General features: G+C 42.8%; 1 protein-coding gene across 1 annotated transcript in view; it reads left to right on the top strand.

Annotated features, from left to right (window-relative positions):
* The window catches only part of nr5a2 (nuclear receptor subfamily 5, group A, member 2), a 65,499-nt gene that overhangs the window by 25,002 nt on the left and 27,309 nt on the right, over positions 1-13,188 (top strand). The gene's annotated exons all lie outside the window — the stretch shown is intronic.

Here is a 13,188-nt window from a genome sequence, read left to right as displayed (position 1 = left end):
TATTTTAGCTATTTGTCCCTGTTTACTTGTCTATTACATGTTCGGTCTTTCTTTCTTTCCTTCCTTCTCTCTCTCACCGTCTCCCTTCTGCTGTTATGTGTCTCCCTGGCTGCCGGCAGGTCTTACGGCCGCCTGTGTGTTTTTTTAAGTTGCTATTTTAGTTGTAACAATATCTCTTTGATCAGCAGTACTGGGTAGGAGCAGCAGCAGTTCGGGGGATACTTATAGGAGGTAGAGGTTGGTGTAGGTTCACAAAGGCCTCTTTTCATTCATAAATTATTGACCATCACGCAGATATCACTCTGTCTTTTTCATAAATAGTGTAAAAAGGCCCTCCTGATTTTTTTTTGCAATACAAAATGGGAAAAGTCGATTTTTTTGGATCTGTTTTAAAGACAGTGTATGGGCAGTCAAAAAACCATAAATCATATATGACTGAGGCAGTTCTTTAGCTAGAAGGCTCCAGTTTGGACGTCCTGAATATGAGCCTTACACTGAAGTGTCCCGCTGCAAGATACGGAAGCTGTGAAATGCTATTCTCACAGGTCCCACGTGCAAGTGAAACATGGAAATGCATGTAAAATATTGTATTTGCCTCAGAGAACAGCACAAATAAATAAAAAATAATAATTTTCTTCTAAATCAATATTTATTTCCTAACATAGCAGTCTGAATTTTTGAACAGCCTATACAACTTAGGCTGCTTTGACTGCAAGCAACCACCGATTTGACAGAAAGCAAAATTTCCAAAGTCCTCTTCACTTCCCCTGATAGTCAGACTGAGCTTCAAAATACAGCCATTTCAAATACTGGACGGGTCCCATAGGTCCATCCCGGGGGGATGGCGGGAGGCCGGAAGGAAGAACAGGAAACCTGTTAAAAGAGAAGATTTAAGGTCACCTGTCCCAAAGGAGCGGCAGCTTTAAGGAGATGACGGGGGTTGGGTCGTTTTAAGCATGTGCAAAGTCTGCTCATCTACTTGTTGCTTTGATGAGGGATGAAAGGCTGTCATGAAGTACAAGTTTACAGAGCTCTGAGCAATGATAGACTCAACTGTCCTCAGCATTATCTCTTCCTTGCGCCACTTCTTTCTCTCACAAGGACCTTTCTTTTTTCCCACTGTTTCGACTCTTAACCGAAATTGGAACTCGGCATGCGAGAGCACTGATGAGACATTCAGTTGTTGACAGATGGACATCACTGGATATTCACCACCCAACTAAACCTGTAAAAGAGATTTGTTTTTTTTGCTTTTGTAAACTTCTGTCTGTCTCGGCCTTTTGCCGTTTTCCCCCCTCTCGTCTTCAACCCACTGCTCATTTAGCAGCAAAGAAAAGCAAAAAAATTGAATAAAATAAAAAAATTGCCTCCACCTCCTCTCGTAGTTTTTCATTTTCAAGCAAGTTAACACGGGCTGATTCGCATTTGTGAGCACTTTGGGCATCCGGCAGGAGAAAGAGCAGGTTGTGTTTAAGTCTTGTTTGAGAATGATCAGGGTAAAAGCCTTTTTTATTGGCAGGTCATGCTGCTTGTTAAGACGGTGGCGCAGGTGACTGGGCTGTGCTGTTAGCCTCTGTGGCCCCCGAACTAACACTGTTGTTCTTTCGCAAGTTGGCAACAGTCAGTCAAATCAGCCGGGAGAGACGGGCAGATATAGATAGAAGGGAAAGGAAGTGGGAATAAAAGACAAAGAAATTGGGTAAACAAAGTGGATATTGGAACTTGATTTAGCTGGCTGGGCTGCTAACAAATCAACTCAAGGGAGTGTAAACATTTTACACACTCCAAAGTACAAAGCAACTTTCTCGCTCCTTCCACCCCCACCCCCCTCCACACACACACACACACACACACACATATGCTGCTGTGCTTCTAATTATGAGCCATGTTAAATCTGCCTTTTATCCAGAAACCTTTCCACCCCACCCCAGCTTCCCATTAGAAACACTGAAAGCCAAAAGATAAATAAAAAAAATGCAGCCCATTGTGATTTGCAGACGCACAGGGTGGCACTATGTTGTCAGACGACTGGGAAATATACAGAGACAAGTCCTGGCATTTTGCTTCTAAATACTTCCCTGCTATAGGGTTTCCTGGAGGTCACAGGGGCTGAGGTGTGGCTGCTGCAACCTTAAGCTAACCCCCCAACCTCTAAACTAAATTCACCATTCAAAAGTATGCAAACATGTCAGCCAATTCATCTTCCTCTCTTGCGCTCGCCAGAACCAAAGCACAGTTTTTGATTACTTCATCTATTTATATTATAAACAAAGTAAAATCCAATATTCATTGCTGGAGTAGCTGAATAACATATATCAGATTTACATAATTATAACTCAACAATTATCTACCTGATTTAAATTCAGTGCATACAGTTTAAGCATGTTACATTACATATGTTCTTTATGTTGGAAAACTCCACCTACTACAGTGATAGAAGGAGATATTTATATGTCAGGTATCTAAGTGTGAGTAACTTCTTTAGACAATGACTTGATTGTCTTTCACACATTTACCAGAACACACACCTAGCTTTTAGGTAAGATAAAAATAAATAACCAAGCAATATACACACAGAGTGCCCTTTGGTTCCTATGTGCCCATTTTACGTGGCCTTTATTATCTGCGTGTAATCCAGCCTGCCTACAAGTTGGGTCCGTGTCTGCTGCTTTCGTCACAAAGCTGTCAACAGTTGTGCCCCTAGGTCTATTTTTGATGCTTATTTATGGCTCATCTATTCTAGACAGGGAGTGGGGAAGCTTCGGGGCCTGTGGGGTCCAGGAGACAATAGATAAGACAGTGGTGGACCACAGTCAACAGCTTGCTGGCTAGTTTTACACTTAAAGACTCGAGCGGTATTTATATTCAACGGTGATTGAATTTGTACACCGATGACTGATGTGTGCAGTTCGTCGGAGTAACACTAGACACTGTGGCTGTGTTATGACAACGGGCGAGAAATTTCAACGAGGCTGCACGCCAGCCAGCGACCCAGCCGAGAAAACGGCCCAAGCCCTCCCGCCAAAGTAGGACAAAAGCACCTGTTCCCTATTCCTACTTTAGCCGCTCTTTTCTTTGCCGGTTTTTGCTCTTGCTTTTCTTATTTCTTTTGCACTAGACCAGGACTTTTTTATGACTCTCACACCATTACCTCTTGCTCACCTCACAATCTGTCAGTCTCTTTCTCTGTTCTCCCCAAAAGCCATAAGTGCGAACCTGGCACGAGCCACGGATAAACGATTCCATACATGTGAAATAAAGGCATGGCACTAATAATAGCCATTACAGGCCCTGCGTTCTTTTCGGATTGCGCCCTCTCAGAAGGGGATTAAAAAAAGGCTTTTCGGGCAAAGCTGAAACAATGACGAGCAATAAACCAAATATGCCGAAAGGGGACTTGTTGGGAGAGGTGTCGACAACGTCATTAAACCTCTAGAAATTAACCAGTGAAGCTGAAAAAAATGCAAGGTTTTCAGGTGGCAAGCCATAGTCTCACCTTCCCTCAGGGCAATGCTTTACACGCCACATGTTGCACTGCACTTCCCATCATGAGCAGCCGCACCACCAGGCCCGCAGCAGCCATGCTATACAGAGATATCTTTTTCCAAATCCAGATGCATTCGTGGCAGTTTCTGTCAGAGAAGGCCTGGAGATGCACTTCAGGGAGAAGCAGGGCCCCATCTGTTCTGCGGCACTGCGGTTCTGATACCTCGTCTTCCTCTGAGTTCGGCGGTTTACATATCACAAGAGCTCTGGAAAGGCTCAATTAAGCAATTCAGATATTTAATTTGTGCATCAAGGGCTCTGATCCCAGTGATCTCTGGAGCTGCGCCACATTTAAATGTGGATTCACAGCTGTTTTCTTAAAAATCCACCACCCCATTACAACCCCCCAAGGAAAAAACAAAACAAGGGGGAAAAAACCCCCATCCTCCCCCAGCGCGTCACACACTAATGGGAATATGTGTCTCCCACCCTCTCAGACAGAAAGCATCACAGCGTCAGTCTGTGCATTTTAAAACAGCTCTGGTCTTCTATGCTGGGTTAAGGTATATTGCATATGTGTGTGTCTGTGGGTATATGTCTGTCTGCGTGTGGGAGAGGAAGAACGAGCAAGTTAAAGAAGAATGTCTCTGCTGTTCTGAATAATACAAAAGGGTGAAGGCTTCAGCCTCCTGTCTTCTTTGGCTCCTCTTTTGCGTGTCTTCCTTTCCTCTTAACATCCAGACATCCAGACAAGGATTATTGGCAAATTTTCCAGCGTCTGTCAATCGAAGTCGCACACACGCACACACAAACAGTTACACCAGGGCACACTTACACATACGCAGAGAGGTTTTTACTTTGTATGTAAAGGGTCACCACTTTTCAACAGAGCAACTTCAGTATGCGTTTGCATTGATTCGACAGGTCTCTGGTACTCTCTAAACGGGATGCTATTCTTCCAAAAGATATTCCTGTATTTTGCTCTTTGATTTTGATGCTGGTGGAGGGGGCAGTCTAACCTGCTCTCAAATCCACCAGAGCAGATGAGATCAGGTGACTAGAAAATTCATAGCTTATGATTTACATAATATTCATACTCATCAAACTATTAACTGACCCCTAAGGCCCTATAGATGAGGGCTTTGTCATTCTGTCATTGATTTGCGATGACACTTAGCTCTGAGGGGGCTAAATCGAGCCAAATCCACGCTACCCCCCACCCTCCTCCACAGCATAACGAGACCGAAGGATGTCTTCACTTATGGGTAAAAGGTAAAGGATTTTTCCTTTACTTTGTGACTTGTTTGTTGATTCCTGTGCCTAAACCATCTTTCTCATTTACATCTGACTGTCATAACCTTTCACTAAACCAAATCCAAAGCCACAATTTTAGCCAGCCCACAATCACAACAAAGTCAAATCCATACTTGCATATATTCGCAGTCTTTTACTCCCCAGCGTACCATGCATCCCCTCCACATGCCTTTCACACCCAGCACACAAACACCTAGTCATAAATTGCAGCATTAGCTCAAATAATGATTGCACAGCGTGAAAATCCAATGGCTGGGGCTTAATGCCTTGGAATCGCCTTGTAGATTAAGCTCGGGGTGTGTATTTGTGTGTGCTTGAAGAATCTACGAGGGGTTGGGGGGTTGCTGATGGATCAATAGGATTTCTGTGGTCAGTGCCTCCCAGCCAGGAACCTTATAGAGAGTCTACTGGCGTTACTCGTTTGACTTTGTTATGGCATGCATTTTCTCACTGCATTTGATGGAGGAGGTGGGGTGGGAGAGTGGAGAAGCAGGAAGGCAGAAATATTCATGTAGGTATGGATATTATTGGCACCCATTTGCAACTATGTAGGTCTTAACGTGATTGCATCCAAGTGTTTGTGCCTGTGTGTGTGTGTGTGTGTGTGTGTGCGTGTGTGCGTGTGTGCGTGTGCGCGTGTGCGTGTGTGTGTGTGTGTGTGTGTGTGTGTGTGTGTGTGCGTTTGAGTGTAAAAGGAAGGGTTACTTTTGGGAGATGCCATTCCCTGGGCTGCATGTGTATTAGCGGTCTAATGTTCATGTGAATAATTGATCAGGGCTTCTCTGTGTTTTTGATAATTAGTTGATAGCTTCTTAGCTCTAAGCCCTGAGATTTCTTGCATACGTGTGTCTGTGCAAGTCTGTGTGTATGTGTTTGTGTGTGCACGCAGGCTGGGGTGGGGCTAAGTTATCTATTTCTAAGGTACCTTGGAAACAATAGTGCCTCGAAGTCATGCGCTCATGGATTAACTTTCCTCAGAAATTAAGCAACAGTACATACATTTCTTTCTCATTAACTACCTACATGTCTCACACTCTCTCGGAATAAAATTTATTGCAGCTCCCTGTTTTTGAACCTCGTGCAAGATTAAAATACAACTTTTTTCAGTCATTATTTATATACTTATAAAATAAAAATGGCTGACATTACCTACAAGACTTTTTTATGCATGTCTAGTAAACAGTCTAGTTGTTTCAGACAACAATAAACACTGCATGCATGAAAAGATATCTATTGAAATTCAGGTCTGGCCTCTCACTGGTCTGTTCCTCTTGCCTTATCGATTTTTCCATCTTTCATATGCTTATGCATCAAGTAAAAACAGAATAGGAAAGTTTGGGCGTGCTTGGTTCATCCTCAAATCCCTGCGCTGATATCAGACAGAGAGGAGTGTTTGTTGCCATCATCAGCGACCTTGAGAAAACAAGACAATCTTCCCATTGCAGCACCCAGACCCGCAGACATGCTTTGTTTTTTTCTTTCTCTAGCATGTAGTGCCACACTTCTCCTAGCCTGCGTGCGCAGTTGTTGTATCAAGTTTCTGCTGTTAAAAGCATCTTTTTTATGTTAATAATGTATTAATTACATATTTATTAAGCACACTGTTACACTGTTTACAGTGGTTTCCTGTATTAGTGGCATCAGTGTGTGTTGAGGTAAAGCCCAGGCAAGCGTGCACAGCTTCGTCAGGCCCGTGTCTTGTTTCCTCTCAGCTCAACAAGGCTCAGGACACATGTACTCGGAGCGGAATGGAAGAAGACAGGGTGAGCAAGGGCAGGGCGGGAAAGAGTCCGTGCCCAATCACTGTCTCGGTTTTTGTTTTGCTGGGGGGGTTTTTCAATGCGGGACCTGGACAAGAAAACAAATGCCATAATGTGTAGAGACGAAACGATGCGAAGCTGGGAAGAGGGAAAGAGCACTGCCAATCGAATGTGCGGTATTGTAGAGGTCAGAGGTCGGCCTCCGGAGTCCGTTAATGCGGTCACCGTGGGAACCAATCAATCACAGTGCCTCAGCAATATCGATCAGACATTGGGGCACACGCACGCTGAAACACAAAGAATTCTTTCTGACACACACACACAGAGGACAGCATACATCCACTCACACAAACCTCTCAGTCTCGCTCTCAGTCCAACACACAGTAAGTGCATATGCAGCGACACACAAATGCTCATTCAAAGCATCTAGGTAGGTAGATAATTACAAGGCATTACAAGAAAAATACTTCGAAAAGAAACGGCTTGTTTTTTCTGCACTGCTGAGGACTAAGCACTGAATAGTATCTTGGAGGAAAGAAGATTTGCACTTTCTACTTTCTACACTTCTCTTGAAAAACCTTTACATCTACTTGCAGTGAGTGAATTTATATTATGGTGAGACTAGAAATACTGTGCTCGACTGATTGCAAAACAAATGAATAGAGCATGTACAATTTTAAAGCACGCATCACAAGCTGATATAATAAAGAACCTCTTTTCCACCAGAAGCGCTTTCATTTTGGAGTGAAAGAAAGATGCAAGGCCTGCTGCATCTTGTGTGATATTTTCTGAGCTCACAGATGGCCTGTGGCATCTCAATGGCTCTTAAGAGACATAATAACAGTCTAGGATTTCTGTGTGCTCAGTTGGAGATAAACCCATCGGCATTCTCCATTACCTGATCTGCTGGATTAAAGATAGATGCATACAACAAGCAGGTGCTATAGACATGCTGATGGGCATTCGTGCGATGTATATATATACAGTATATAGTGTCACATACTGTCGCAGGGCAGCTCAAAGCTGGACGAAGGAGCATTCTCATAATAAAATAGTAAAATATAGATAAAGGTGACACTCTGGCTTGGATACCTTATATAGCACAACCAGGCCAAGTGAACCTTTGTGCTGAACTTTTGTGTCAACCTAAGGTTTAATAGACACAGCTGCAGTGAAGTTGAGAGTGTAACAACAAGCATTTTGTATATAGTTGGCTAAATGTTTTCATTTATTTGCTGTTCAAGCCATTCAGTTACGTGTCTGCAGCTGTAAAGGGACTTAAAGCATCAGTTCAAAAGCAACAAATACATATCCGAGTAGGAAATAATTGACTCTGGTTGCTTTATTCCTTAAGCTTGTCTGCTGTTTGACAAATTTAGTTTCACTGGGTGCATTACCACCAGTATTATCATTCCTCTGCTCTCTGTGTAGCCCCCTCCCGCTTGACTAGCAGCAGCACCTGCCACCTGCTCATTTTCCCAGCATTCTTATCACTGTGCCAGCCGAAGGATCGAGGCCGAACATGGACTGGAGGGCCACGATAAGCATAAGCTGACGTTGTTAAAGTGAGACGAGCGAATACCGGTCCTCTATTCTCACTCTGCAGCATGAACAGAAAGGGGGACGTCATCTGGATCGTGAACACTGTCCATCCGTCTCGGCCTTCCCACCAGTTCACATACCATTGTTGGAACATCCAGGGGATTTTGTCACTCACTCTGTTGTTTTTCCTGATGGATATAACTCTATTTGTGGCTTGGGCAAGTTAAGGATGTCAAAAATGATTTGCAGCAGGATTCAGTAGGCATGTGCTATTTCGTTTGACCTAAAACAAGACGCTGCCTAGATGGTATCAAATGGTGACCTGATATTTTTTTTTTTGTGCCTTTATTGTAGCTTGGTCTTTGTTAAGATGTTATAATGGCAATAAAGAAATAAACAGGTTGATAGTGAGGTTTTATCTCAGGTCATCAGGGTTGTGTGTGCTCTAAAAGTAAAACAAATATAAACCATTTTATGATTCCTGATACATTGCTGGCTAATTTGTCCAAATCACAAAAAGAAAAACACCAAAAACACGTCGCTCCTCAATTTAATCAACGAGCTAAACTGGAAGCGAGCTTCGGTACACCGTCAAGCTCGGCGTAATTAAGTGTTTGCCACACTCTGAGAACAACAGGCACGGTTCTAGGTAAATTAATGCCCGTTCCCAGGTGAATACGCGGCCTGTTTGGCTCAAGGCGAACAGATGCCAAGACAGGACTGCACCAAAGAATGGCTGCTAGAGACGCGCAGGCATTGATGTCAGCTTCAAATCTCACCTGTAGTACTCCGAGACAGCATTGATTCTTGTCCAACAGAGATAGAGGAAAGATAGAAGCACAGCTATTGTTTATGTACGAGTTGTTTGAGGCAAATAAACTCACGGTCTGCGAATGTGTGTGTTCTCCCCCCTGTGTTAAAAAAAACCACGATTCTCTCCATTCATTAAAGCTCCACAGAAGGAGATTCTATTAATCTGTTCATTAAGCCACATCAAAAATGGAACTACTTATTAAAATCAGATCCAGCTGTGTACTCTCGTTAAAGCCCACCGTACCGTACGAAGCTTAACAATGCTCGTGGCACTAGACCAAAACCCGGCCTCAAGAAAGGGGGAGAAAGATTCTCGTACATTGGCCTGTTTTGACTCGACGCAGCGTGATAATTGCTCTACTCTTAGCAGGGGGCTATGAATAAACATTACTTTTGTCAGCGAGCATCTGAATGCTCCATTTCCAATTAATTTACATTTGCCTAGAAATGGAAGGAATATCTGCTCTTAATCACTATGTTTTATTTTCTCAATTTCCCCCAAGTCTTTTCTCATTCTCCCATTCCCTGTCTGGCAGTTCCATTCCCCCCTTCTCAACTGGGCTCTCCTTTTTCTACCTCTCTCTCCCCCTCTCTGGAAAATCCCATTAATCTCAGCCAGTGGTTTTGAACAAAAGCTATGGGCTAAGCGATTGATCCAGGGCATTGATCCCACTCGCCTGAACGATCATAAAGGTGTTAAATTGGTTTCTTGGAGGATATGTATTTTTCATCACTGGCTGCTGCAAGTACAAGTTCCTGCTCGGAATTTCTCTCATTTCTTAACCAAAAATTGGTGATGATATTAAAATATTAACTAGATCACACCTTGAAAAGCACCTGTAAATGTGTATTTTGAGGCCAGTTTGAAGCAATTTCTCGGGAGCTTATTTTCTGCATGAGCGCCAAGCTCAGAAGCAAAATTCCTGTAATGAGTTTTGCTTCATCCAAGGACAGGTGGCAACTTGGGATTGTTCAAATGCGTACAGTTGAAGGAGGAGAAGAAGTGTTTTTTCATGCATGTTGCCCTAAATTATTTCTTGAATTCATAGAGTATGGCTAAGTTCATATGGCTCAAATCCATTTATGTTTTTTTTAGCCACAAAATGATAGCAACGTTAAATCACCATCTGACCAATTTCAGAGCGTGGTTTTGGCATTTGGTAAGAATTTCAAGAACAAGACCTTCCTGTTGTTCATCTGTGGTGGTTTTGGTTAGGCTTACAGTGAGCATGTGGAGTATTTTCATGTGCTATGAAAAGTATTTGCTGCTGTGTCCATTCACCAGCCTGTAATTATCAGATTTTATTACCTTGAGTCTGATGCTAGTGGAAATTAAAATCTCAAAGAGAATTCCATTATTACCTGAAAAATACTTCTCTCCTTCCTCTTCACAGTGCCTCACCAGCAGTATTACATTTTTTCAACTTTTCTGTTTAGAAAAATTCATTTTGCAGAATGTGTTCAACTTTGAACTTCTTGTGTAGCACCGTTGCTACGCACACTTACCAAAATGTGTTCACATCAATTTGACTTATTAATCAAACAATGTTTCCTTTTTCATCTGTTAGCACTGAATGACCTGGCTGTAACTCGTGCTAGCTGCCTTTATGTATTTAAGGAAATCATCGTGCCAGTTATCTTGACGTCAATATCTATATTTACAGTGTTCGAGGAAGCAACCAATTTCAGTAAAGAACATCAGCCTAGCAGCAAGTGTTTTTATGTCTTGGTGAAATGAGGAAGGGATAAAGAAGAAGAATCAAGGAAAAACAACAGCTTTTTTTTCCTACTATGCGTCATCATTGCTGGAAACGGTTGGCAATTAGAAGCCTTATCTAAATACTCCATGACTATGTGGTGAGACAGGAATTAAACCACTATATAAATCTGCTTTATTGCTCTTTTGGAGCACACAAACTGCTCATTTGAACTTTGCAGCGCCATACGAAGGTGTGAATACATTAAACTAGGCAATGTTTATAATCAGCCGCTGGCAGTCGTCCAGTTTTTGTTTTTTTTCTGACTGCGTTTTCTTTGCACAGAGATAATATTCGGCCCTTTTGCCCTCGTGTAAAACACAAGACAAATTGGTTGTCGATGTCATGTCAGAAAGTTCATTTTATCTGAGCGAACAGGCAGCAGTGTTGGTAAGATCAGGCACCGTGACTGTTGCTCATTTGACAGAGCAAAGGAAGAGCTTGTCAGGGAAACGACTCGTGTCACTGGAACTTAAAAGGTCAGTGAACTGAACCCCGTACCCCTGGTCCGCCCACACGCCTGTCTATCTGTCACCAGTCCCCCTCTTCCAAGCGGGTGTCCCCTGCCCCAGTCTAGCCTCCCATTGCCCCCCTTTGATGACCCAGGACTCTTGTCAGAGAAGAGCTTCCAGGCGGGCAGAGTGAGGACAGGCCTTTGATGAGTATCCCGATACTTGCCAGCACCAGTGACATACAGTGGAGTCCTTTGAAGAGCCTGGGCCTTACATGTAATCATTCGTACACACACGCACACACACACACTTCCAACATCCTGAGGTTGGGGAGATAAAGAGAATTGGATTAGGGCACAATATAGAAAACACCCTCTTTTGAGCGTCTTACTTGCTTTCTGATGGTTTTAATGAAGGCATTTCCCTTGCACTTGAGTGACTACCAGAGTGGAACCGCAAAAATAGATGTATATAGGAAGGAGGCGGGAGAGAGACAGACCCTGTGATGCTGTCAAAAATGCTAGAAAAAGTCAGAGCAGCATTGCCAAACTGATGAAAGAGAAGTGGGAGACATGAAACGTTTCAAGGCAAATTTCTCACCGTGCCATATCTCTCGTATACGCGTCATTTTATTCCATCACAGTGTGCTAGAAGCATAACGACTTTTTCTGAATTCAAATATGATTTTTTTTAACTAATGACATTTACCTTGTAGTAAGAGAAAATGATGTAATAAATATGTTAGGAGATGCCAGATACTCACATCTCACTTTTTGGTTAACAACAAAAAGATGTGATCAAACAAATCTCACAGAAAAAAGGAAATCCTTCCTACTTTGGCGTAATGTCAGCACTAAATGCTTGTTTTTAAGGTCAAAACAAAACCAAATCACTTTTGAAAAGAAAAACTATGTTAGGGGAGCGACAATACAAATACAAAGAGCTGCTCTATATCAAGGTAAACAATAAATAGTAACTCCAATCAGGAGGAGTACAGCAACCAAATGACAACTGCCGTGCAAGTAAAGAATAGTCAGGCAGCCCACGTGTCGTCTAACCAAGTGTGTTGTCTATTGTTGTGTCTTTGTGGTGGAAGGTAAACAAACACTGTTTGCCACCAGCCTCAGATCACCAGTCAAAACAGGCCTAATCAACAAGAGATAGACTTCAGATTAGGCCATATCCAGTGTCGTGTCATACAAGGTAATAAAGGTGGAATGAAAGTTGTTGACATGAAATGAGTAACTAAGGTCACTTGATATCAAACAATCTGAACCCTTTATGATTTCCATGGAGCACCAAAAAGAAAAAGACATTCCTTTCAAACCTTTCCGCGATACACCATCGATCCACATTCTTCATACTGCAAGCTTTGGATGCCCCTCACAGACAGTTCTCACATACTCAAAGCAGCAGACCCCTGTGTGCTCAGAAAGACACATTATTCCCAGCAAAGCCACAAAGTGCACACTGTTTACTGATAGAAGAGGTGGGAGAAGAAAGAAAGAACTACTTATACATTTTCCTCATTCCATCCCTCTCACTGTGTTCTCCATTTTTTTTTTTTTTTGAGTCTAGCTATGTAGAGTAATGATTAACACGGTTGGGCATGGGAAGAGACTAGCAGTCACAATGGAGGGGGTTGTTTTGGTTCCCAAAACCACTATTTCACCTGTGTCAGCTTCCAAAGTTTACCTGTCAGGTCCCTGGGAGCAGACGGCTGGTATTAGAGGGGGGAAAAACAAATGGGGGGGGTGGACTATTTAATCATTATCATCTGTGGAATCACTCAGAAACTCCTGGCAATGGGCAAACAGATAAACCTGGCAACATTGTTAAATCAGGCACGCAGCAAAGTGCTTAACTGTGTGGGGAAAGGTTCACATGAGAAAGCTTTAGAGTGCATACAGGGGACTTTTGAGCTTTGTGTAAGGTTGGGAAAAAAATGCCTGTGGTACGCTACTGATCAATAGTGATTGACCTGTGAGAAAGCTTACCCGGCAAACAGCTGCCTGTGATATTTACAAGCCGCTACGGCTGACAAAGTGCTTCAGCTTTTTTCAG

The sequence above is a fragment of the Aulonocara stuartgranti genome (assembly GCF_965226115.1).
Source record: "Aulonocara stuartgranti genome assembly, chromosome: 15".
Classification (NCBI taxonomy): Eukaryota; Metazoa; Chordata; class Actinopteri; order Cichliformes; family Cichlidae; genus Aulonocara; species Aulonocara stuartgranti.
The sequence above is the reverse complement of the archived record's forward strand: the minus strand, read 5'-3'. Positions and strand labels throughout refer to the sequence as shown.